Source organism: Marmota monax, unplaced genomic scaffold (genome assembly GCF_021218885.2).
Source record: "Marmota monax isolate L192 unplaced genomic scaffold, Marmota_monax_Labrador192_F-V1.1 WCK01_AAM20220418_F8-fsc00452, whole genome shotgun sequence".
Classification (NCBI taxonomy): domain Eukaryota; kingdom Metazoa; phylum Chordata; class Mammalia; order Rodentia; family Sciuridae; genus Marmota; species Marmota monax.
Window position 1 is genome coordinate 181,479 of NW_026694883.1, and position 25,186 is coordinate 206,664.

The 25,186-nt window shown below is 33.1% G+C and overlaps 1 protein-coding gene across 1 annotated transcript in view; it reads left to right on the forward strand.

Annotated features, from left to right (window-relative positions):
• Window positions 1-25,186, forward strand: part of LOC124080732 (TBC1 domain family member 5) — a gene marked incomplete at its 3' end in the record, with an annotated part of 424,799 nt that overhangs the window by 105,043 nt on the left and 294,570 nt on the right. The window contains 1 exon segment of the mRNA XM_046426732.2: window positions 13,129-13,325.

Consider the following 25,186-nt stretch of genomic DNA (forward strand, 5'->3'; position numbering starts at 1 on the left):
CCAAAGAAAATATGTATAATACTTTTTTTCCTATGTTTTCTTTTTTCAAAATCTAATTATTCATACATGACAGTAAAATGAACTTTGACACATCATATATAAATGGAGTATAACTTCTCATTCTTCTGGTTGTACATAATGTAGAATCATACTGGTCCTGTAGTCATGTATGTACGTAGGGTAATAATGACCAATTCATTTTGCCATCCTTCCTACCCCTAAGTCCCCTCCCCTCCCTTCACTCCCCTCTGCCTAATCCAAAGTAACTCTATTCTTCCCTAATTCTATTGTGAAGTAGCATCTGCATATCAGAGAAAATATTTAGTGTTTGGTTTTTTGGGATTGGCTTATTTTGCTTAGCATGATATTCTCTAGCTCCATCCATTTACCAGTAAATGCCATCATTTCATTCTTCTTTAAGGCTGAGTAATATTCTGTTTGTGTGTGTGTGTGTGTGTGTGTATTACATTTTCTGTATCTATTCATCTATTGAAGGACACCTAGATCTGGTTCTATAATTTAGCTATTATGAGTTGAGCTGCTCTAAGCATTGATGTGGCTGAATCACTACTTAAAATCAGTAGTATGCTGAATAGTAGTATGCTGAATCACTACTTAAAATCAGTAGTATGCTTTTAAGTGCTTTGTGTATAAACTGAGGAGTGGCATAGGTGGGTCAAATGGTGGTTCTGTTTTAAGTTTTCTGAAGAATCTCTATACTGCTTTCCAGAATGGTTGTACCAATTTGCAGTCCCACCAGCAATGTATGAGTATACCTTTTTTCCCCCACATCCTCGCCAGCATTCATCATTACTTGTATTCTTGATTATTGCCATTCTAAAAGGAGTGAGAAGAAATCTTAGAACTGAGTTTTGATTTGCATTTCTCAAATTGCTAGAGGTTGAATTTTTTCATATATTTGTTGATGGATTATATTTATTCTTTGAAGTGTCTGTCCCATTCTTTAGCCCATTTATTGATTGGGTTATTTTTATTTATTTATTTATTTTTTGGTGTTAAGTTTTTTGAGTTCCTTATATATCCTAGAGATTAATGCTTAGTCAGAGGTACATGTGGTAAAGATTTTCTCCCATTTTGTAGGCTCTCTCTTCACGTTATTGATTTTTTTCCTTTGCTGAGAAGAAGCTTTTCAATTTGAATCCATCCTATTTATTGATTCTTCATTTTACTACTTGCGCTTTAGGAGTCTTTTTAAGGAAGTCAGATCCTAAGCTGAAATGGTGAAGAGTTGGGCCTGCTTTTTCTTCTATTAGGCTCAAGGTCTCTGTTCTAGTGCCTAAGTCTTTGATCCATTTTGAGTTGAGTTTTTGCATGGTGAAAGAGAAGAGGGGTTTAATTTCATTTTTTACATAAGAATTTCCAATTTTCCCAGAAGCGTTTGTTGAATAGGCTGTTTTTCTTCAGTGAATATTATTGGCACCTTTATCTAGTATGAGATAGCTGTATTTATCTGGGTTTGTGTCTTCTATTCTGTACAATTGGTCTACATGTTTGTTTTGGTGCCAATACCATGCCTTTTTTGTTATTATGCTCTGTAGTATAGTTTAAGGTCTGGTATTGTGATATTCCTGCTTAACTCTTCTTGGTAAGGATTGCTTTGGCTATTTTATTTTTCCAAATGAATTTCATGATTGCATTTTCTATTTCTATCAAGAACATCATTAGGATTTTAATAGGAATTTCATTAAATCTGTATAATGCTTTTGGTAGTATGGTTATTTTGATAATATTAATTCTGTCTTTCCAGGAGCATGGGAGGCCTTTCCTTCTTCTAAGGTCATCTTCAATTTCCTTCTTTAGTGTTCTGTAGTTTTCATTGCAGAGGACTTTCACCTGTTTTGTTAGATTGATTCCCAAGTATTTTATTTTTTTGAGGCTACTGTGAATGAGGTTGTTTTCCTAATTTCTCTATCAGTGAATTTATCACTGATATATAGGAGTGTGTTTGATTCATGGGTGTGAATTTTATATCCTGATACTTTGCTGAATTCATTTATTAATTCTAGAAGTTTTCTGATGGGACTTTCAGAATATTCTGAATATAGAATCCTGTCATCTGCAAATAGGGATAGTTTGAGTGCCTTTTTTCCTATTCATAGCCCTTTAATTTCTTTCTTCTCTCTAATTGCTATGTGAAAGTTTCAAGGATTTATTGAATAGAAATGGTAAAAGAGGGCATCTTTGTCTTGTTCTAGTTTTTAGAGGGAATGCTTTAGATTTTTTTTCCATTTAGAATGATGTTGGCCTTGAGTTTATATATATAGGTTTTACTATGTTGAGGTATGTTCCTACTACCCCTAGTTTTGCTAGTGCTTTGAACATGAAGGGGTGCTGTATTTTGTCAAATGCTTTTTCTGCATCTATTGAGATGGTTATCTGATTCTTGTGGTTTCGTCTGTTGATGTGATGAATTACATTTAGTGATTTCTGTATGTCTAACCAACCTTGCATCCCTGGGATGAACTCCACGAGAGTGTGGTGCACTATCTTTTTAATATATTTTTGTATGTGATTTGTCTGGATTTTATTGAGAATTTTTGCATCTATGTTCATCAGGGATATTGGTCTTAAGTGTTTTTTCCTTGATGTGTCTTTTTCTGATTTTGGTATCAGGTGATATTAGGCTCATAGAATGAGTTTGGAAATGTTTGAAATATGTCTGCTCTTGCTTTTCTTGATTGGTAGGCTTTTGATGATATCTTCTATTTCATTGCTTTAAATTGATTTGTTTAAATGTTGTATGTCCTCCTGATTCTATTTGGGTAGGTCATATGTCTCTAGAAATTTATTGACATCTTCAAAATTTTCTACTTTTTATTGTCTTATTGGAGTATAGATTTTCAAAATAGTTTCTAATTATCTTCTGTATTTCAGTAGTGCGCATCATGATAGCTGCTTTTTCCTCATGTAATTAATCATGTGAATTTTCTGTTTGTCTTCATTAGCGTGGATAGGTGTTTATCAATTTTATTTTTTTTCAAAGAACCACTTTTTTTGTTTTGTCAATGTTTTTAATTGTTCCTTTTGTTTTCAATTTCATGGATTTCAGCTTAGATTTTAATTATTTGCTGCCTTCTGCTTTTGGTGTTGATTTGTTCCTCTTTTTCTAGGGCTTTGAGATGTAATGTTAGGTCATTTATTTGTTGACTTTTTTTCTTTTAAAGAATGACTTCAATGAGATGAACTTTCCTGTTAGTATTGCCTTCATAGTATCCCAGAGATTTTGATTTGTTGTATTTGTATTCTCATTTACCTCGAAGTATTTTTTAAATTTCATCCATGATTTCTTCTGCTATCCATTTATCATTCAATAGTATATTATTTAGCCTCTAGGTATTAGAGTAACTTCTATTTTTTATTTTATCATTGAATCCTAATTTCATTTCATTATGGTACGATAAAATGAAGGATATTCTGTTTTTTTTCTTTTTCGTATTTGCTAAGAGTTGCTTTGTGGCACAAGATATGGTCTATTTTTGAGAAGGATTCCTGTGCTGCTGAGAAGAAAGTGTATTCCCTCATTAATGAATGGAATATTCTATATATATTTGTTAAGTCTAAATTACTGATTGTATTATTTAGTTCTTCATATGTCATGATAGTTTTTGTTTGGGTGATCTGCCAAGTAGAGAGCTGTGTTAAAGTGGCTCACAGGTTAAGTACCCCTGGGTTCAATCTCTAGCACTACCACACCCCCTCCAAAACAAAAAACAAAAAACAAAACAAAAAAAAATGACTTTAGGTGTCCCTTTCCTAGCCTTCCATGTCCTAACAGCTGAAAGTTTTATTTGGGCTTCCACCCTTGGAGAATAACAACCAGTTGCTTCAGAGCCTTTTTTGAATTTTCAGTACCACAAATGGAAAACGTTAAAAATTTAAAACAACATCATGATCCTTTGGTTTTAGAACCAAAAGGCTTGGCATACTATATTTCTCATTTTTGTGATTTTTCTCCTGTTTCATTTCACTAATTTATAATAGCTTAACATAGATAATTTGTCATAAGATTTTTGAATATTCTTAATTTAAACATTTGATATACTATGAGACCATAGTAGTAATTTTTCTTGGAAACTTTAAATATGTTGAAGAATTTTTTTGAAGAATACACTTAAAAAAGTTATCCTGAAGGGCTGGGGATATGGCTCAAGCGGTAGTGCACTCGCCTGGCATGCGTGCGGCCCGGGTTCGATCCTCAGCACCACATACAAAGATGTGTCCGCCGAAAACTTAAAAAAATAAACATTAAAATTCTCTCTCTCTCTCTCAAAAAAAAAAAAAAAAAATCCCGAGAACCAAAAATGACATTAGATATGTAAATTAATTCACGGCTATTTTATTGAGTTATTAGACAGATTAAAACACTAGCACCAGTACATGTATGATACTCTTATTTATCTTATCAGAATGTTTATTGGAAATCTACTAAAAAAGTAACCTAAATTGCAAATCTGAGAATTCAGTTGGATTGTTCATATTTAAAATCAGTACCAAAATGAGACATTATATGAATCATAAAACCACTTTTTGCGACTTTTTAAAGATTCAATTGGAGATTTTTCTAGGTTTGTAATACTGTTGTTTAGAACTAAGGAGGCTTTAAAATAAAATCCTAAATACCTGTGAAATAAATGCTGACATCTGTTTTCCAAACCAGTCAGTGAATTCAAATTACTTTATGCTATAAAAGTTAGCAAAATTAAAATTTAGATAATACTCTCATTCCTTCTTTTATCCTCAACATACCTGTTTTAGGGATCAAGATACTGAAGGAAGATGTTGGGAAAAGAGTATCTTGTTTTTCTCCAACTTGGCCTTTTTTGTCTCTACCCTGTTTTTGTACCTTTCATGCCACAAAATTTAGAAATCTTGGGAATGTAATAAACTTACTTTTCTTCTGCATTCTGTGTAGGCACCATCATTTCTCTCATATTCTTTTGCCTCTAAGTCCTACAGTTCTGTACCCACAATGCTAGTTTGTGTTTTTATTACTCTATCTCCCTTAGAGCTGTCTTTCTCACTAAGTACTTGGTAATTGATTCAACCATTTTTCTGTATTGCTGCTGATTAACAACATTATCCTGTTAAGATTTCCTTTATTTCTCTGTGAGAAAGAGATAACAGAGAGATAAAAGGCAGTGAGATCAATAAAGGAACAGTAGTTTTGTAGTAAAATGAGTGGTGGAAAAATCATGAGCCACAAGCTAGGGGAAAAAAAAATCTAAATGATTGAGTCCTTTATTGAGCACACTCAACTCTTCTGCCTCTGTCTTTTTCTAGTTTTAATCAGTGTTGCCTTTCATTTTCTGAGAACCAAAGCTCCCTCAGAGTTTAAGACTAACCTGGGATGGTCCTTTTCTTTGGCTTTTCTCTAGTGCAACCAAATACAGTTCGGACTTTTCTTTTTGAACAATTTGATCATGTAGATAGTATTTATTGGATAAAAGGTGACACCAGGTGATATCACAAAATGGCATTGGATTTTCTTTTTAAGGAACTTTGAAACAAATGGGGTAATATAAGGAGTAGTTAATGAGATGCAGAATAAGAAGGCTAGAATTGAAAAATGTAGAATATGAAACAAAATTATAGACGATGCTTGTCTTCTTATTATATTGTGAAAGATACCTGTTTTGAAAAGTCCCATGGCCTTTTTTTTTTTTGGCCACAGGAAATGAACAAAGACTGAAATTAGCTGAAGGAATTCTTTTTTTTTTTTTTTAATCAGAGTTAGATTAATCTGCTGTTTTCTTAGTGAAAAATAATAGTTCCTGGAATTTTCTGACTTTCCATGGGTTCATTTTGACTGGTGTTCTTCAAGATTTCATTGAATCCTGTGTCTCTGGATTGACCCAGCCTCTTTTGGTTCATTTGAAAAGAATGTTAGGAACAAATATATTTGTTTTTCTTAAGCTAAATTGAACTTGAAATCTGCTTGATCCTATGTGGAACCAGTTTATTCAGTACAAAGACTGTATTTTTGGCATCAAGAGCAATATTGAATGTATAACATTTGAATTTCAAAAAATTCTCTTCTTGAATTTCATGTGCATTGGTTTCTGTTCTGCTTTGAGCTTAATGTAATCTGGGATCTAGTTTGATACCAACTATGGTTAGTGAAAAATAAGCATGAATATTTGGGAGAAAAATGTTCTATATTATTATGAGATGAAGAGTCATTTTGGTAAGTGAAGATAGATTGTATTAGGACATCTTGGAAGCATTTCATTTAATAAAGCTAAAGGGACAGAGCCAGATCTCAAAAACAGTGATATAAATCTATCAAGGTTTATGAAGTTGAAGGAAATTCATGAGCAGAGTACATTATGGTCAGGTAAACTTATCTATGTTATACTTAGAATTCATTTTAAATCAATGTGGCATGGTTAAGACCAAATGGACAGGAGTCATATTGCTTGGGTTCAACTCCCCAGCCATACCATTTGCTAGCTATATGGAGTTAGTGTTAATTTCCTCTTGTTTTTTTTTTTTTTGGTGGTGAGGAGGAGGCATTGAATAAGATAACTTAATATTGTTACTAATGTTCATTTTTCAAGGAGACTTTATTATGTTTGACATTATATCCTAACATGGTTCTGGCATGTATGTAAATGTCAAGGGGTAAAAAATCGCTTGAATATTTTCATTGATTTAGAAGAATACAGGGAGAACTATGTAAAAAACTAAATTTCAGTGGACTATATTCATTTTCATAGATAGGCCTTGAAAGAAAAATATTCATGTTGAAATTTCAAAATTAAAAAACAAGTAGTTATCCTTGGGGGAAAGTTGGGAATTTTTTTGGAGTTAGAATCTCTATGCCACCAGAACAATGCTGAATAGCCCTAACTTGGTGTGCCAGCAGATCAGATTATTGAGTGCAGTTTGTTCAACAGTACTCAGTATAGACAGTTCCATGCAGACTAGAAGACTGACACAAACGTTTTAAGTTTGATTGGAAGTATGGGAAACATTTTCTGTCCTGAATGCTCCTTTGGTACCAGTGTATGTTAATGTCCATTAGTGTCATTAAGCAAGGTTAGATGTAAGCTCTTACTCCTTTTTGTCCTTTTTTGTTAGCTGTTATTGTATCCTTTTACATATAAATTTCGCAACAAAATTTTTCATATTCATCTCCATTAAACAATTCCTATGTCTTCTACCAAAAATATCAGTAAATGACTTAATTTTTAACCAGAAGATTAAATTTTATATTAAGGAAAATCATGCAGGCATTTTTTTTGTATAGTTGAAACTTTTTATTTAGTCATCTCTTGTTTTTTACTGAAAATACACATTGTGATAGTAATAATTTAAAATTTTCAGTTTTTTATGAAGTAGGATATGATTTAATTAGGTTGAATAAAATATGTATGTTCAAAAATTTAAAAATGTTGTGCCTAAAGAATGGAAAGTGGTTATAGTTGGTAGATATATTCTGAGAAGGCTTGAAAAGTCATCTATTGTATCAAAATATTTGGAGGATCTTGATATAGGATTGAGGACTTCTGGGAAACTGAGGCATTGTGAAATTCTCCCCAAATGTCAATTCTTGTGATCAAATTGGAAAGACATTTCAGAGATGTCACTCAAGAGTAACAGAGTTTATTAGAAAGGATGGAAAAAGGGCCACTCTAAGGAGAGAATGGGTCCTCTCAGAGGAGAAGGACAGCATGCCTCTCCTGGATTCCACATTGATTGATTGATTTTACTGAAAAGACACATTGATAGTAATCATAAAAAAAATCTGAAAATTTTATATTAAGCTTCCCAGGGAAGCTTCCAAGAGTCCCACCCAGGTCCGCCTCTTGACTTTTGACTGACAGCAGGATGACATCAGATTTTCAAGTTCCCACTTCCATGAGCACTGTAGGTCACTTTGGCCCATGATGACAAGTTCTAATTATAATCTCTTCTTATAGAGTTTATGGTTAGGGGGAATTATCCTTCTCTTCCTGAGTTCCAGCATCTAGTTTGTGAAAATCTCACAAAAGTCTTCCCCTTCAGGGTAACTTGGGTGCCTCTTATTGGAATTATTTTGTGCCTGCATTTCTCCTGTAGATAAATGGTAGTTTGCTGAGGAATATAAAATATCCTGTTACTTCATTTTAGTGAGGGAGGGCTGCAGGTAAATTGCTTCTTGGAAAAGAAGCATGCAGGGGTCAGCATAGTGGACCCAGTTGGTAGAATTATTCCCTTAACTTTATGTTCCCACCATTCACATCTATCTGTCCTGTCAGTCTGTTTCTGAATCACCACTTTGATAAGCTTCTTAGATGGTTTTTATGCACACTAAAGGTTTTGAAGCACTGCTGAATTCTTCACTGGCAGTTTTTAGAATTTTGTCTTCTGTCTTTTCTGATGGATGTTGTTTTTTGCCACTTGGGAGAAGAGCAGAGGAGAACTGATTAGCTGTTCCCAATGACCTGCCTGCCATTCCACATGCTGTTTAGTTTTCAAAGCTTTCATGGTCAGTGTTTGTTAGTTGAAGGACAATAAGATCAGTGAATAGCCTCTAAGTCCTCCCTCCATTGGCACCTCTCACCCCGTTGGTAGGAGGAACATGTGATGGTATGGGTATGTCAGTTCAGATGTTTGACTTACATTTCCTAAAATGTCAGTAGGTTTTACTAAGAATTTCAGGTGAGGAAACATAGATCAGAGTACTTACGTGGTGTTCTGTGGTCAGGATTGTAACTGAAATTGATCTATTTTTACAGTTCAAGACTCTTGATACTACACATACTACCCTTTATTTTAGGTGGACATGGCATGGACCATGAGTTCGGATAACCTGAGTTGGAAGCTTTATCATTTAGTGACTTACTAGTAACTTTACACTTCCCTAAACTTGACTGTCCTCATCTGAAAAGTGGATGTGATAATTAAGATTATTGTGAGGATTAATGACTTTTAATGTATATTTTTAGAGTACTAAATGCAATTCTATTTCAAAGTAAATAATTTCCTTAAATGATAACTACTATTAAGCAGTTCAAAATAAGACATAAAATACAACTATGCTGTGTGGATTAACCAATAATAGCCTAAATGAGTTTGTCAAGATATGAAATACTTCCCTATTCTGATATAGTGTAATAGCTAAAAACTAGGAAGGCATTGGATTTTTGAAGATTTTTTCTGATGGGAAAAGAATATAGGTTTTCATTTTTTATAAATGCTCATATTCTGGCAAATTCTAAATTTGATCCTAGCCCAGACATTTCTTATAACTGCAGACATTTAAATTGAAATGCCTATGAGACATCAGCAACAGGTAAGCTGTTTAACATGCCTAAATCTAAATTTAAGCTCTTTCCCTCTGTGCCTTATCTTCTTTCAGAGTTCAGTACATCAGTGAAAGGAATTGCTAGCCATACTCATCCTCTACATAATCTAATCTCCCACCAAGATCAGCTGATTGTAATCACAAAAGTCTCTTCTGCCTTCTCTATCACCTTTGTTTAGGTTATTCTTATCTCACATTTGACTCTTCCCCTGCCACCTTTTGGCCCTCACTGTGAGTTAGCCAAATGTGGTATTTTTCAAAGTAGAGTTGACTGTCATAACTTATTTTAAACCCTTTAGTGTCTTTGCTTACTTTTTCTGCCTCATTTTGGTTCTCATATGTTCCCTTTCCAGTTGCAACTGGTCTTTCTTGACATAAAATGTGCTGGTCTTACTTATTTTTGGACCTTTGCACTCGCTGTGCCCTAGGTTGGTATACATCCTATAACACTAAGACCTCATCTTAAAACTGTTTCTTAGGCCTTTGCTGATCTCTGAACTAAATCCCGTTTCCTGGTATAAAAATCTCAGTTATGCATTTGCATAATTATGTGCTGTTTTCCCAAGTAAAAATGTAAGCTCCTTGAAGGCTAACCCAATTTTACTGTTTACAAAGACCCAGAATAGTCTTGACAGTAGATGACAAATAGCACATGACTGACTAAAGTCTATAAATAAGCAATTAATATACAAAGTGATTAATTCTGGAGTAAAGTTCAGATAGGGCTACATTGTTGTCATCCTAAGCATTGTCATTTGAGAATACTTAAGTTGTGGTTGCATTGATTTGATCTGCCTTTAGTTTTACTTTTTCTATTAAAAGTGAATATAAGTAATATTTTGATTTAAGAGCTTTCCAGAACTTGGATTGAACTTTCATAAGCTTTAGACTAAAACTTTGTCCTTTTGTTGAATCTGCATTGTATTTGAGGTTTACAATTTAAAAAGGAGATGGTTGGTCACACACATCTTCATATTTACTATGTGGGATTTGTCCATTTATTTTAGTTGTTTGAGGCATAAACATTTAAAAATTGTACCAACCCTGTCGAGACAAGAAATCATAGCTATTTTAATAAGTTTCTTAGTTCTTAGGAAAGTTAGAATTCAAAGTTAAGACAATATTGGAATTTTGCTTTTATGTAGGTTTTTTGTTTATTTGTTTTTGTTTCATTTGGGCCTTTATTTAGTACATGACTATTGCTGACAGATTGACATGTACTTGTGAAAACTCCTAAGACTTCAGTGTTCTCTTGAAAATTAGTTTAGTACTGTTTACATTTTAAAATTAGTACTTTCAATAAACTTTTGGTTTCCATCTATTCTAAATTCTACCTAGGAGTACACAACTTCAGGGGGAAAAATGGGCACAGTCAGCAGAAAAAAGGTGGTCTGAGCATTTATGCGTTAAATATGCATGCTAATTAGGGAAAAAATTAGAAAAATATGAAAACAGATGTTACATAAATTATTGCAGTCCCAGGGCAGCAGTAACTTACATACTGACAATAATTTTTTATATGTGCATGTGTATATCTATTTCTAGATTTCTCAATATTTATGTCATTCCTAAGAGAATAACTAGAAAAAGAGCCAGTATAGTCTTCATGGAGAGCCTGGTAAATAGTTCTGCATATGAATTGCTGAGGAAGTGTAGTTGTTTGCTGTGGTCTTACTGAGTGTACAGGGGATCATATGTGTTTCCTAATTTTGCCTATAATGCCCTCTCTTTTTCTCCTATCTTGGTTTCCTTCACTGTATATCAATTTGACATGATACATTCAATATATTTGGCATGATATATTCAATATATTATGTCAAAATAAGGGTAATTAATGACCCTAGCATTGTAAGAAATGGAAAGTTGGCCCCTAATTGGTTTAAAGTATGTATTTAGAAATAAAATAAATTACAATTACTCAGGACATTGATTGTAGTGTCACTTTTTCTTTTGGTTATAGTCATACCTCTTGAGGTAAATAGCCATCATTCTTTAAATAATGGTAAAACAGTGGTATGACAATATATATTCAGTGTTACTTAAATACACGTTAATCATAAAACAGATAATGTTAAAGTAGTCGAATGATATTTGAATACTTTCACTCTAAAGAGACAAAAATGGTCTGTTTTTACAAAGCAAAGATGAGAAAGACACATTTTATTTTAATGGTCAGAAATTTTTGGTTCAACCATAGAAGAAAAGTTATGTGAATATATTGCTGTGCAAAGATCCAGTGACAACATTAAGATATTCTCTGTATGTATATTATAATTTAGAAGAGTATCATTTGAAACTTTTCAGATAAGATTGAAAGTTTAAAATAAGGAAATGCTAAGCCAGGTGTTGGTGCACACCTATAATCCCAGCTACTCAGAAGGCTGAGAGAGGAGTATCAAAAGTTCAGGGCTACCTGGGCAATTTTACTGAGACTGTCTCAAAAATAAAAAAATAAGAGCTAGGGCTATATCATGCCAAAATCATGTCAAAATAAGAAGAGCACCCCTGGATTCAATTTCCAGCACCAATTAATTATATAAATAAATAGGAAGTTCTGCATTTTTAAAAAATATTTATTTTTTAGTTGTAGTTGAACACAATACTTTATTCATTTTTATGTGGCACTGAGAATCGAACCTAGGACATCGTGTGTGCTAGGCAAGCGCTCTACCGCTGAGCCACATCCTGAGCCCAGAAGTTCTGCATTTTAATATAATAAATTATTGCAAACAAGAATACAAACACAGATGAAACATGAATTATATTTAATAAAACAGAAATATCTAAAATGCCATAAGACAGTTTCTGGAAATCCTTTTTCCAGTGGGTTACTTCTGTTATTTGGTTTAAGGAGCACAAGATACTAAAATGTGTTTGATCTAATTAATTCCTTTCAACTCTCAGTAATTTTAAGGTCGATTTGCTATCATATTTTTTAGTTGTCTGCCACTGACATTTTACATCATATTACCTGAAGGCTGCTATATTTTTGCACATATAGTGTGCCACCAATACTTCTTAACAGGTTGTTGAATGTTAATAAACTAAAAATGAAATCTAGAGGTGGATGATAATATGTTTAGTAATTTATTATATTACAAGGTTTTTACTTAAATTGGATAGTCTATTTAAGAACTTTAGTTGTTATTTTGGATTTTGTATAGAAATATGATTACATCATATGATTTATGGAAATACATTACTAAATGAAGTAATGTGTTTTTTCTTTTGCTCTAGGAAAAAGCTATGTAAATTAATTTTCCACTCACAAATAATATTCACTTGTCATCACAGATGTAATCATACTCTAATTTTATATTTTATTAATGCTTTGAAATCCATTTTTAATGGAATTTTTACATGTTTTCAAAATGTCAAATTTCCATTTTTATATCATTTTAAAATATATTATTTTACTGTTAGAAGAGGAGATTCGTATGTCATTTCAGGAGAAAGTTAAATGAAGTTATAACAAGTGATTTGTTTTATAGTGAGGTCTGACTCTGTGTGTGTGTGTGTGTGTGTGTGTGTGTGAGAGAGAGAGAGAGAGAGAGAGAGAGAGAGAGAGAGAGATGTCTTTTATTATTGGTATTATAAAATGATACTTTCCTCCTGGAGTTAAAATAGATAATGGAAAGTGATTAGTGAGTAGAGTAATGTTTGTCCTCCAGGAGACTAAAATACTTTGACATGAATTTTTGTTTGGCCTGCCATTTTGCATTGTTTGGTTTAGTTTAGGGTTCCCTACTGGAATAGGAACATTTTAGTTTGCTACTGGAATTGGAGTATTGAAGTTATTTTATTTATTTATTTTTTAGGTAGATGTTTTTCCAACAGTCGAGGGAGAAGTCAGTTGGTCTCTAGATCTTGATTCCTCTTCAATTCCTGTTTACCAGTCAAGACTTCTATTTGGTGAAATCTGTTGTATTGAGCTGGTGTCATCTTTGAACCATAACAAAAACATGCATTTTCAAGTATCAAACAGATTTGTGGATTAGTAAAGTTCTTCTGAAAGGTAAGCATCTATTTATTCATAATATACATTTAAACATTGAATACTGTGAATACCCTTTACCATAGTAATTGTATAGATTTTTTTGTCCATGAAATATGTGGTGGAAGCTTTAAGAAACATTTCTCACCAGCAGTCTTAGCAATTTTCAGGGCTGTACTTTTTCTATCCATAGATATTTTTTTTCCCAAATATTTTCATATCCTTTAAGCCTCCACTTAATTTTTTTTAGAGGAATAGGAAATTAGGATAAATGTAGAGTTGAAAATTTCTCAGGTCATGTTCACAATTTTTTCCTACCATAGCCAATAATAAGAAAAATTTTACATTTGTAAGCCAGTTCCTATAGGTATAAATGAAACTGAAAAAAAGTTGAAGCAATTTTTATACTAATTACATAGGATGTACTTTGTGCTCTTGTTCTTTTATATTTCATGTAATACATGCTAAAGCCAATAACTAAATTTATTTTCCTATTTAATAATATGTCGAGTTTACAATTTCAAAAATCCTGCTTTAGATTACTCGTAAGTTTGTTCATGACTGACTTGCTGGAAAAGTAAGGGGAATGAGACAGTTTTTCTGCCTCAGCCAAGCTGCTTTTTCTTGTCTGTCTTCTCTTCACTGTCCCCATTCTCTATAAGCTATCAAGTGACTTGATGGAAGGGTAACTATTGAGGAAGGCTAGAGCCCTTATTGGGGTTTGAGTGTAGGGGGAGCACAGACACAAATAGTGATATCTCAGAATTTTAAAGGAGAATAAGTCTGTGGATACAATCAAGCCTTTATGGTAAGGTACATATTTCTGTATTCTTTTCCTTTTATCTGCATTAATTGGATGTGTATTCTGATACCTTCAAATCATTCTTGGTCTGAAACATTGTTATCTTTGTAAGTTCTGTGTATCATCATTGGATAACCCAGATCTTTTCCCCAATAGTCTCTTCTAAGTACTCACTCATGTTTTATCCTTTTAATAAATTGCATTTTTTTCTGATTATAAAAGTAATATTTTATGTTAAAAAATTTGGTAAATATTGAAATGTTAGAAGTAAGACAAAAATTATCCCTAATCCTAATATATAGAGATGAACTAATGTAATGCTTTGAAAATAAAATCTATTATTTTTACTTGAATTTAACAAAAGAAACTGAAATGAAGCCTAAATGATTAGTGAATTCCAAATAAATGTTTTTTTTCCCCAAAATCATAAATGTTAGTTTCCAAGAGTCTTTGAAAGAAAATTATGGAAATCTTCTTAGTACTTTGCAAATATGAGACTAGAAAAGGGTGAATTAAAAGCAGAATATCTTTTTATTCTAAGATAGTTTGTTCAAATTTATAAAATATAAAAATCAACCTTTAAAGTAACTAGTTCCCTGGCATTTAATACATTCACAATATTTTACTACTTACTACCTCTATCTAGTTCCAAAAACATTTATATAACATCAAGGTAAAATACTCAATAAGCAGTTTCTCTTTATAAAGTCTGCCTTACTTACACTTGTGGTATCTATTAGTCTGTATTCTGTCTCCATGGTGTAGCTTTACTGCATATTTCATATGAATGTAATCATATGTGGCATTTTGTGTTTGGCTTCTTTCACTTAGCATAATATTTTCATTTTTTTTATCCATGTTGTAGCACTTACTGGTACTGAATTATTTTTCTTAGCTGAATACTAATACTCCATTGTATGTATATACTTCAGTTTGTTTATTCAGTTTATTTTTCAACTATTGTGAGTTAGTGCTGCTATTAACATGTGTACACATGTACCTATTTGAATATCTGTCTCAGTTCTTTTGGGTATATACCTATGAATAGAATTGCTCAGTCATATTTTAATATTGTGTATAACTTTTTGAGGAGTTATCAAGACTATTTTATATAGTGGCTGCACTATTTTATATTCACATTAACAATGTATGAGGGCTGCAGGTTCTCCATATTTTGTCAACACTTTTTTCCCCCCATTTTTTGATTGTCAGAATACCTTATGATAGTAATAAATGACTTTCAGCTAAGAACATTATAGAGAAATGATTCTACTTTTATTATTTTATTATATGTAATTGTTATTTCTTACATAGTGATTGTTTTCCTCATATAGCAATTATGTATCAATCCAGAATATCACTTAGTTCTGTTTTTTCTTCAGAGCTAGCTGACCAGTGGACATTTTTTTCCCCTCAGAATTGAAGATTTTTAAACTTTTTTCATTGGCTTAAAATTATACTACATTATGCTTCACGTTTGTACCATGGTTTGCCTTGCATATAGTTTTTGTTTGTTTTTATTAGACTTTTAAACTGCCATTATTTTCATTTATTGCTCACAAGAGAGATATACTTCTATTTTTATTGATAGCATTTCACAGTTGTCCTTTCAGGCTCCTAAATCACAAAATGACATTTTGTTGGCTACACTGTTTTTTAAGTAATCTCGAGTTTCCTTGGCCTTTCAATGAAGTGCCATTCTCAGATTTCTTTTATTGTATTACTGTGTTAGTTATTGTTTCTTTTATCCCATTGCCATCCTCATTCTTAGATTCACTTAAATAAAATTTTAGAAAGGTTTAGTGGAAGATGAATTTTTTGAGTTGTGCATATTAGAAAATGTACTTATTTATTCTCTCAGTTGATTGATGATTTAGTTCAATATTTAAGCTTAAAATAATTTTCCTCAGAACATTGAGGGCTTTACTCCCAAAACCTTTTCTGCTATCCTATTATTCCTAAGGAGAAATTTGAAATCAGTCTGAACCCCTTGAAGACTGTTACAGAATCTGTCACAGTGAAAACAAAATAGACAAAAATCCTTAACTTGATTAAGGTTATGTTTGAGGGCAGAGAGGTTGACAGGTAGCTAGATAAGTAAATGTGTAGTAGGTTAGATAGTGATTCTATGATGGAGAATAATACAAGAAGTGGGACCTAGGGAGTTTATAATATAGGGAGAGGGGTAGAGATTTTAAAGTAGCATGTACACGGAAAGCCTCATTGAGAAGGGAACATTAAAGACCTGGAGAACATGAGGGAATGAGTGTCTATGCACAGAGAATAAGATATACAAAGGCTGTGAGGCAAAAATATTGCTGAATTGTTCAAGGAAAGCCTAAAGGTCAGTTACTGCAGTTACTCTCTACTAATGGATATTAAATTAAGAAAGTAACTCGGAATTTATATCTTTTAAATGCCTGCATTTGGCTTTTATTCTGAATGAGATAGAGAGCTATTGGAGTTTCCTTAGTAGTATTGTAGTTTAAAAGAATTATTATTGATTGCCAGTTTGAGAACAGATTTTAAGGTAGCAAGGGCAGATGCAGAGACACCACGTAGAACATTAGAAGTGAGAGAAAACTGTCATTTGAACAACAGGGTTTGCTGATTTGTTGGATTTGAGTTAAGAGAAAGCAATAAGTGGAGAATGAATTTAGTGTTTTTGGTTTGAGTAACAGGAGAGAAACTTTCATTTAATGAAGAAGGGGAAGATTATAAAAGGAATACAGTTGGGAGAAGGTCAGAAGGTTGATTTTGAACATGCAAAATTGTATATTAGAGTGGAGAGGTTAAGGAGACGCTGACCTGGGTTCAGGGAGAGTTCAAAGTTTGGACAGGGTAAATGGGTAAGGGAGATGTTTTGGATGAAGGAAAAATTGTCAGTTGTAGATTGTATAAAAGTTAACTTTTAAATACAGTCTGGTAGATATAACTACTATGTCCTATCCTTGGGGAACCTTAAGTAAAAGGATTAAGAGAGGGAGTGTGAAGGAGGTTAGGAATGGAAAACCCAGTGAGGTGAGAGAAAAACTCCCATGTCTCTGAATATCTGAAAGGGATGTAAGTACTTCAAGGAAGGAGAAGTGATTATTTATGGTAAATTCTACTGGTCACTGAAGTTGGACTTGTGAATTCTGTTGAATTTTCTAATGGGGAGTTATTGATGACTTTTAGAAGAACAGCTTCGTAGAGAACAAAAGGTGAAGGCATTCAGGTGACCGACAGAAGAGAAACACATATGGCAGATGAAGGGGAAAGTTAGGGTCAAGCGAGGCTTATTTTTAAGAGTGATTATGCAAAAAAAGTGGAAGATTATTAAAGTAATGTGTACAATGTTAGACTGCCTCATAAAGGAAATGGTTTATCCTTAAACAGGAGAAAGGATGATTTATCTTTAAAAGGAAGAAGGCAGAGAATATGGGCACAGATGCATTTTTAAAAAGCTTTTGGTTAAACTTCATGCTGTGTTTAGCTTGTGTGACATACAAGAAGCATCATGATTAGCTGCTTCTCATGTCTTTTAAGCTTATTCTGTAATTCTTACTTCTTAATAATTTTTTTTTTAACTTTAGCCGTATAAATTAGTGATTTCGTTTCCAGTTTAGGATTTTTGTGATTAAATGTTTCTGTTAATGGAATTAATGGAATTAAGACATACAGCAGGCATTTATGTATGACTTATCTCTTGATGTTTTTAAAGAATATCAAGTTAGTGAATATTTCCATAGAATGCTAGAGAATCACCAAGCTATGTTAAGATGGGATGCAGGGCCATCAGCTTCGCTTCTCTCTTCTCTTCTCTCCCCTCCTTTCTCTCCCCTTCCTTCCTCCCTCCCTCCCTCCCTCCCTGTTTTTTAGTATTTATTTTTCAGTTTTCGGTGGACACAACATCTTTATTTTTATGTGGTGCTGAGGATCGAACCCAGCGCCCCGCGCATGCCAGGCACATTCCCAGCCATCAGCTTCTTTCTTATACCAGTCTTAGGTAGGTCATTGTTCAAATGCACTTGGCAAAAAATGAAGTACTTCATGTCTTAGATTCCTTGAACTAGGTAAAATTGTAATTGTAAAAATCCACAAATGCCAAGGGTTTGTAGTGTTCATTACGATACATATTCCTCCTAGCTGCCTTAGCCCAGAAGCATAGTTAATAAACATGGGATAAGATAATGGCATCAGAAGTCTACTGGTATAATATGGAGTGGGAATATGCTTTTGAGTTGTAATAGTGTTATTCTTTTTACCCATTCTTGTCAAGCTCCCTGTACTCTTTAGTGATTCAGCTGCCCCTGTGGCTGTAGATACTGATTATGGTGTCCTGTGACATGATTCAAATTGCTTGTTCACTATGACCCATACTGTAGTACCTAAGTGAGAATAGTAGGTGGTATGGGATCAGTTAAAAGGCCAAAAAATTGAGGAGCCTGTGAAGAGTATTCCCCATAGCACCACTAGTGACTCACTCATTCCTCTGATTTAAATGCCCCCTCCCCCACCCTGCCTCAGGTACTGGAGATTGAACCCTGGGGCAATCTACCATTGAGCTACTGCTGTCTTTTTTTGTTGTTGTTGCTGTTTTGTTTTATTTTCAATTTTTTATTTTGAGACTGGGTTTCAGTAGGTTGCCAAGGCTGGCCTGGAACTTGGAATCCTCCTGCCTTAGCCTCCCTGAGTAGCTGAGATTACAGGTATGCACCAAGATGCCCAGCAACAAATTTCAGTTCTTTACAATTCCCCTTTTCCCTATAATCTGAAACAATGTCCTTTTTACTGAGATGAAAGACATTGGAATGATATCTCCTATACATCTATATATTCACTTGTCTTCTGATGCAAGTGAGAGTGTGTACTCAGTATCCTTTCAACTTTCTTAAGTACTCTGCTTTTAGAAAGAGGGCTCTTATGGAAGGAATAATAGAAATAAGATGTCTTGTGCATCTAGTTTCCCTTTAAATGCAGGGTGTAGCTTATCAAATTGCCCTTTAAGCAACAATGAAAGATCTCTTTCAATTTCTTTAGGGATATATTTATATCATTGTATAGTATGTGAAACATGTACTATTTGTGGAGAGGCTGCCTGGCATTTCATGGGCTAACTCTGAGAAGAGTCCTTAGGGAATTCTCTATTTCACAAGTGAAAAGTTCACTTGTTAACCACCAACTCTTTTAACCTCTTCTTACCTGATTCCCTGTTAAATACTTCATTATATAACATCATCATTTGTATCTCTTCCATGCACTTCACACATCTTTCTCCTATACATTGCATTTTTTTTTTTTTATCTGTTTCTCCGTTTAACTTACTAGTCTAAATAAACCATCTGTGGTGACTTTTCCTTTATAAGTGCAAACTTGTTTGCAAAAATCTTAGTGCAGAAATACCAACTATGTTATTCTCATGCACTCATGTTTCTCTGTATGCTGTGTTTATCCTTGAGCTTCCAATCTTTGTAAATTAAACAAGAGAAACTTGTCTCTATGGGGTTTTATGCTAGTGGTGTGTTTTCAGCAATACACATAAGGATGACTGTTAACTATTTTTCATTTGAATTGAAAATTTTTGAGTGGAGAAGATGTTTGGAAATGTAGCAAAAAGGTAATGATTTGCTTTAAGTTCTATAATGTTTTTAGCTTTGAAATTATTTCAATATGAATTCATTTGATCCACAAATATTTATTAATTATTTACTCTATGGCAGATACTGAACTATCTGGAGATATACTTCTTAAATAATATATCCTTTTAGGATGTTTTACTTTTTAAATTAGATCATGTGAGCATTTTTTTTCAAAGTTCACTGAGAAGTTTTTTTAGGTTTTCACTGTATGTGTACTCTTTTGTGATAATAGAGAGCCAATCCTAAATAATAGTAAAATGTAGAAAATAGAGAATCTGGTTCATCTTCTCTTCCTCTCATTCACTCTTTCAAGGGCTTAATGAACAGTGAAATGAACCAACAACTTCCCTTTCTCTTCTTTGCAGTTATAGTCGTCTTCTGTGGTACTTAGCAGATCTGAAAGAAGCAGGAAAGTTGATGAATTGGATGGGAGAAGATATATAAACTTATAATGAGACAAATAGAAAAACAACCATTTATAATTGAGAGGTGGCTGTTTCTTCTAAGTAAAATATATTCACCAAACATTTCTATTTGTCATAGAAATTTGAAGTTTTACTTTAGAGTATTCCCAACTTTAGTATTCCTTTGTAGTCTATGAACAGCTGACCCATTTAAAGGAAATTTCTGTTAGTCTTTAGTTTGTAATGATTTGACAGGAAAGTCACTAACATTGCATTTATTATTGAGACAGAATAAGGTTTCAGTTATTAAAAATATGTGCTCAAAATTTTGTAAATGATATGAACAATAACTTTTCTTCAACTTAAGAGATGCAGTGCATTCAGTATGCTAGTGAATATGTGTTGAAGATATTTTGAAAGCCTAAATTATTTGAATATGTTTGAGACTTTTGTTCTTCTGTATTTATGTTGAAAACATTACATGTTTTTGGATCATTCATGGTATAGTCTTAGAAGTTTGGTGTTTTATACTTTCAGTTATATGTACCCTTGATAAGGCATTTGTTAGTAATATTGGAACTAAGTAGTTTTACCCAAATTCCATTCAGCTGTTGCTGTCTAAAATAAAATATTTTAAAATAAGTAGCCATTTCATGAGAAATCTATTGAAAGTGTTTTTCATCTGATAGTGTGTATTTTAATTTTTATAAATGAAACAGGAATTTATTGATATAGCTAAGGAAGGTTTTCTGTTCACATTTAATAGTATGTAATTTGATATTATTTGGACAGGATCTTACATAAGCTAAAAAAATATTCCTTACCCATTTTAAAACACGTTATATCTTACATGTTAATCTAATTTCTCACTGAAGTCACTAAAGAGAATTGTGTACCAGTAGGTTTCTAAAACTTTGACATTATTTTAATCTGATAACAAATGGGTTTAAGTTCATGTTCTTTCTGTTGTTGGCAACAAATCTAAACCTGTATTTTTTGGATTTATGAGGATAAGTCCTGCTTTGGCAATCTTGTAGATCCTCAAGAGAATAGTTAAACAGTGATTAATCATTGTTTCTTCACTGAGTGTGCTGAAAAGAATGGAAAAGCTGCATTTCACACTTCTGAAGCAATTAATCCCCATGATCTTAGCCAGGTTTGTCTTGTAGATAAGTCGGGATACAAAATGGTACCTAATTTATCAATGTATGCATGCCATAAAGTATAAAACACACAATTTATTTCATATCATTTATAGTCAAATGTAAAAAAAAGAGTGACTATGCCATATCCAAGAGTGTTTCCTACATTACCTTCATATAAACTAAGTACCAGAGATTACAATGGGATTCCTGTTTATTGTGCACATCTGGTGCAGTCACTATGCATTTTCTCATTCACTTGCTGGCATTTTTAGTGATTGTGGCATAAATCACCTTGCTAATCAGAAACATAAGTGACGGGAAGTCATCTCCTTTTTTTGAACAATGGGAAAAAACATATGGCTTCTTAGACAGTACTTGGCTGTTATACTATTTATGTGGCTGTATATTTGGTATTTAGAATTTCATATTAATTGCAGTAGTTTGGTTTAAGGCATCTAACACCTACAGTTTGTGGTCAAAATTTTCATTTTACACAACTTTCATAAAAAATAAAGAAGGTAACTTACAGGCCTTGTATTTTAAAAACTTAAAACTACTTTTGGGAAGAGTTTTGATGAAGATGAATTGAATAAAATTTATATATATTTTAAATGTCTAGATGTTTTTATCTATATGCATTGAGTGATTTCAGACTAGTTTTTAATTATTCCTAAACCAAAACACCACACAAATCAGAAAAAAAATGTTATTGTCCTTAAAAGTGTTAGAATGTAATTGATAGCAGTTTTTCTAGAGCAGTGGTATTATTTTAAGAAGAGCTGCATTTTTAATGAATTGTTGTTTATAATTTGGAACTATTTCTGCATAGACTACAACTAAAACTAATGGATGAGTAAAGTTTATAAAACTTAAGAAACTTATATGTGTAGGCTTTAAAGATTGCCCTTAGTGATTGCTATTTATTGTAGACTGCTTGCTACAGGTTTTTTTCCTTTACTTTCAATAATTACTCAATTCTCAAAAGGTGATTAATATAAGGGCCCTTTGTTATTGTTTGACTTTATAATATTTACCTGCTTTTCCTTTATTTATTTTAAATGTGTAAATTTCAAATGAAAATTAATATTTTTTGGATAAATATGTGTCTTGCATTTTTTTCCCCCTCATTTCATGTGACTATTGATTAGTTAGGCTAATCAAGATGTAACAGATACACCAAAGTTTATTTGTTAAAATACATGCCTTCATTTGAAGTAGCCCTCTTGGGATGAATACATAATTCATCAATCAAAGTATTTTAGAATGCCTTTTTTGAATTTTCTTGAGTAGAATTGATGTACAACTATTCAAAATGATACTTTGAATGGAGATAACATTCAGTTTGTGGGTATGCATATGCTAGTAATTTTGTTAAAAAAAAATCAATCATATTAACTTAGATTGGAGACCATGTGTACCTTGTAGATAATTAAGCATTGAGAATAGAAATAGTTTTGAAAAAGTGCCCAAATTTTAAATAAATAGCCTTATTAATATTTTTAGTAATCTTTTATGATATTGTCTGAAGGACCACCTGCAGTAGGAATTTACAAATTAAATAAAAACAACAAAAGGAGGGGTATTTTTTTCCTGATATCATTGCTTGTTTTGAAATCACTACTATCCAGATTCTCTATTAAGGTATAATACGCTATTTTAAAAATTATAGTTATGACTGAATTGATGTCTTCTTTCTAGATTAAAGTTATCTAGTGCTTAAAATTGAGTGAAATCTATACTAGAGTTCTTTCTTGACTGTTTTTATTTTCTTTTTCTGTTAGTCTCTGTGTATCCCATCTTATTTTTTTTAAGGTTGGAGGTCTGTTTCTTATAGATGTCAACTTAAAAGTATTACAATTAAACAGATATAAATTTCTTTTTCTTCATGAAAATTTAATAGTTCCAGGAGAACATGGTGTTAAAATCCATAAAAGTGGTGATTGAAAGGATGGCAAAAGTATCAAAATGGCAAAAATGAAGGTTTAATTTTTCATAACTGAATATTTTGAAAATCCTCAGAAATGATACTTTGAAGAAAAATTTCTTGTATTAAAGTGCTTGATGGAAAATATATTAACCTAAATTATTTGCTTATTTATGACCATAAAAGCAGGCTGTAATTTCTTAATGTATTTCAATTATTAATTGAAATTGAACATTCATCAATGTTAATATTCATTGCACACTTTGTTTAAAATTTGTTTTCAGAGAATTTTTTTTTCCTCCCTTGATTCTATTTCTCGTCTTTATGGTTACATTTTGTTGGTACACATTACTTTCCTAAGTAGGTTTGGAACTGAGTAGAATTGAGGAAAAGTTATTTTTCTTAAGGTCTAATGACAAAGAATGAACCTTCTAGTTGTAGGAATAACCTTAATGATAGTTCATTACTGCCCTATAGGTGACAGTAGCCACTGTAACCAACAGTACAATGACCTTAACCTGCTCCCCCAGTCGGGAAGATTATTACCTACTGTCCATCTTTCCAGCTATCCTTTCCCCAGCTTGTCTTTGCCTGGAAATAGCTTTTGGAATACTGACTGAGGTGATGTGCCTACCACTGCTTGAAGAGCTATGATACAGACGGTATTTACACTGTTGGCCTAATCATACTGATATTCAGATAACAATGTTAGTTTGTGAAATATTTTCAAGAATGGGAGACTTCTATTTGTGAATGTGAATGTAGCAAAAAGCATATTGCATGTTTTGATATTTCTGGTTTCTGTTTTCATGTTTAAGCCATTTTTGGTGGGAGGTTTTACCAGTGTGGTCTTCACCTGTATTTACTCTGGGGTTCAGGCATACCTGGGATATGGAGACTAGCAGAATTGACCAGCACATAGTCTTTGATGCAAGGGTACATTAATTGATTTTTTTCTAGGAAAAATAAAATACAAAGACCTAAATCTGGTGGTATTTTAGTGTGCTTTCCATGCTAAACAAAATTCCTGAGGCTTGCTGAGGACTCAGGTCTTTGGAAGGTCTAAATAGCATGAGGCTAAGATCCTGGCAAGAGTCCCTGGCTGCATTATAACATGGCTGAGAAACAGAAATGGGACTGGCTTCATTGCAGAAGGGACCAAACATGTTGAATGGTCTTGCTTTAAGACAACCAGCTCTCTTTAAGAACTCTCTCACTCTGAGACAAGCCTTAATTTCTTCCTAGACAATGCTCCCATTGTACTATGTTTTATTTCTTAGAGTCTACCACCTGAACACTTCCACACTGGGGACCAAGCTTCCAGAACATGAAACTTTGGGGGACACTCTCCAACTATGTCACTGGGTCACACAGCTTTAGTTGTTAAAAGAACAGCATTTCTAAAATCAACCTGGGTTCTGTTTGTTTTCTGGTCCATACCTCCCTCCATCAAGGGAGGTAAATGGGTGGGCTGTAGGAAAAAAACAACCAGAACAAGACAATCAGGAGGCAAACAGCATGGCTCTTGTAATCTGTAGAAGACTAGATGATAGATACTTTTTTTCCTCTGTCAGTTTATTGAGTAACATTTTGCACTTTCCACTTGCCTTCAGTGTTGTGAAAGATGTAGTCACCATGGTTGACAGCAGTCCTATTTAACAAAACAGAGATTAGAGCAGAGGGGAAGTGGGCCTCAGTGGGAGTCAGAGTACTGAAAGAAGCTGCATTGGTGTCCTGTAGGTGACAGTAGCCATTGTAACCAACAGTACAAAACCCAGGAAACAGATTCCTGAATGGGGAGAACAGAAGAGGCTTTCTCATCTTACTTTGGAGGTAGCGGAATTATCAGACTTAAAATACCACATAGAGACACAAAGAGGGGGGATAAAATGACATATGTGCCATGGTAGGTGTTATGGTTTGGATCTGGAGTGTCCTCAAAGGCTCTTTTGTTGAGGACTTTGTCTCTAATTCAGTAGTGTTCAA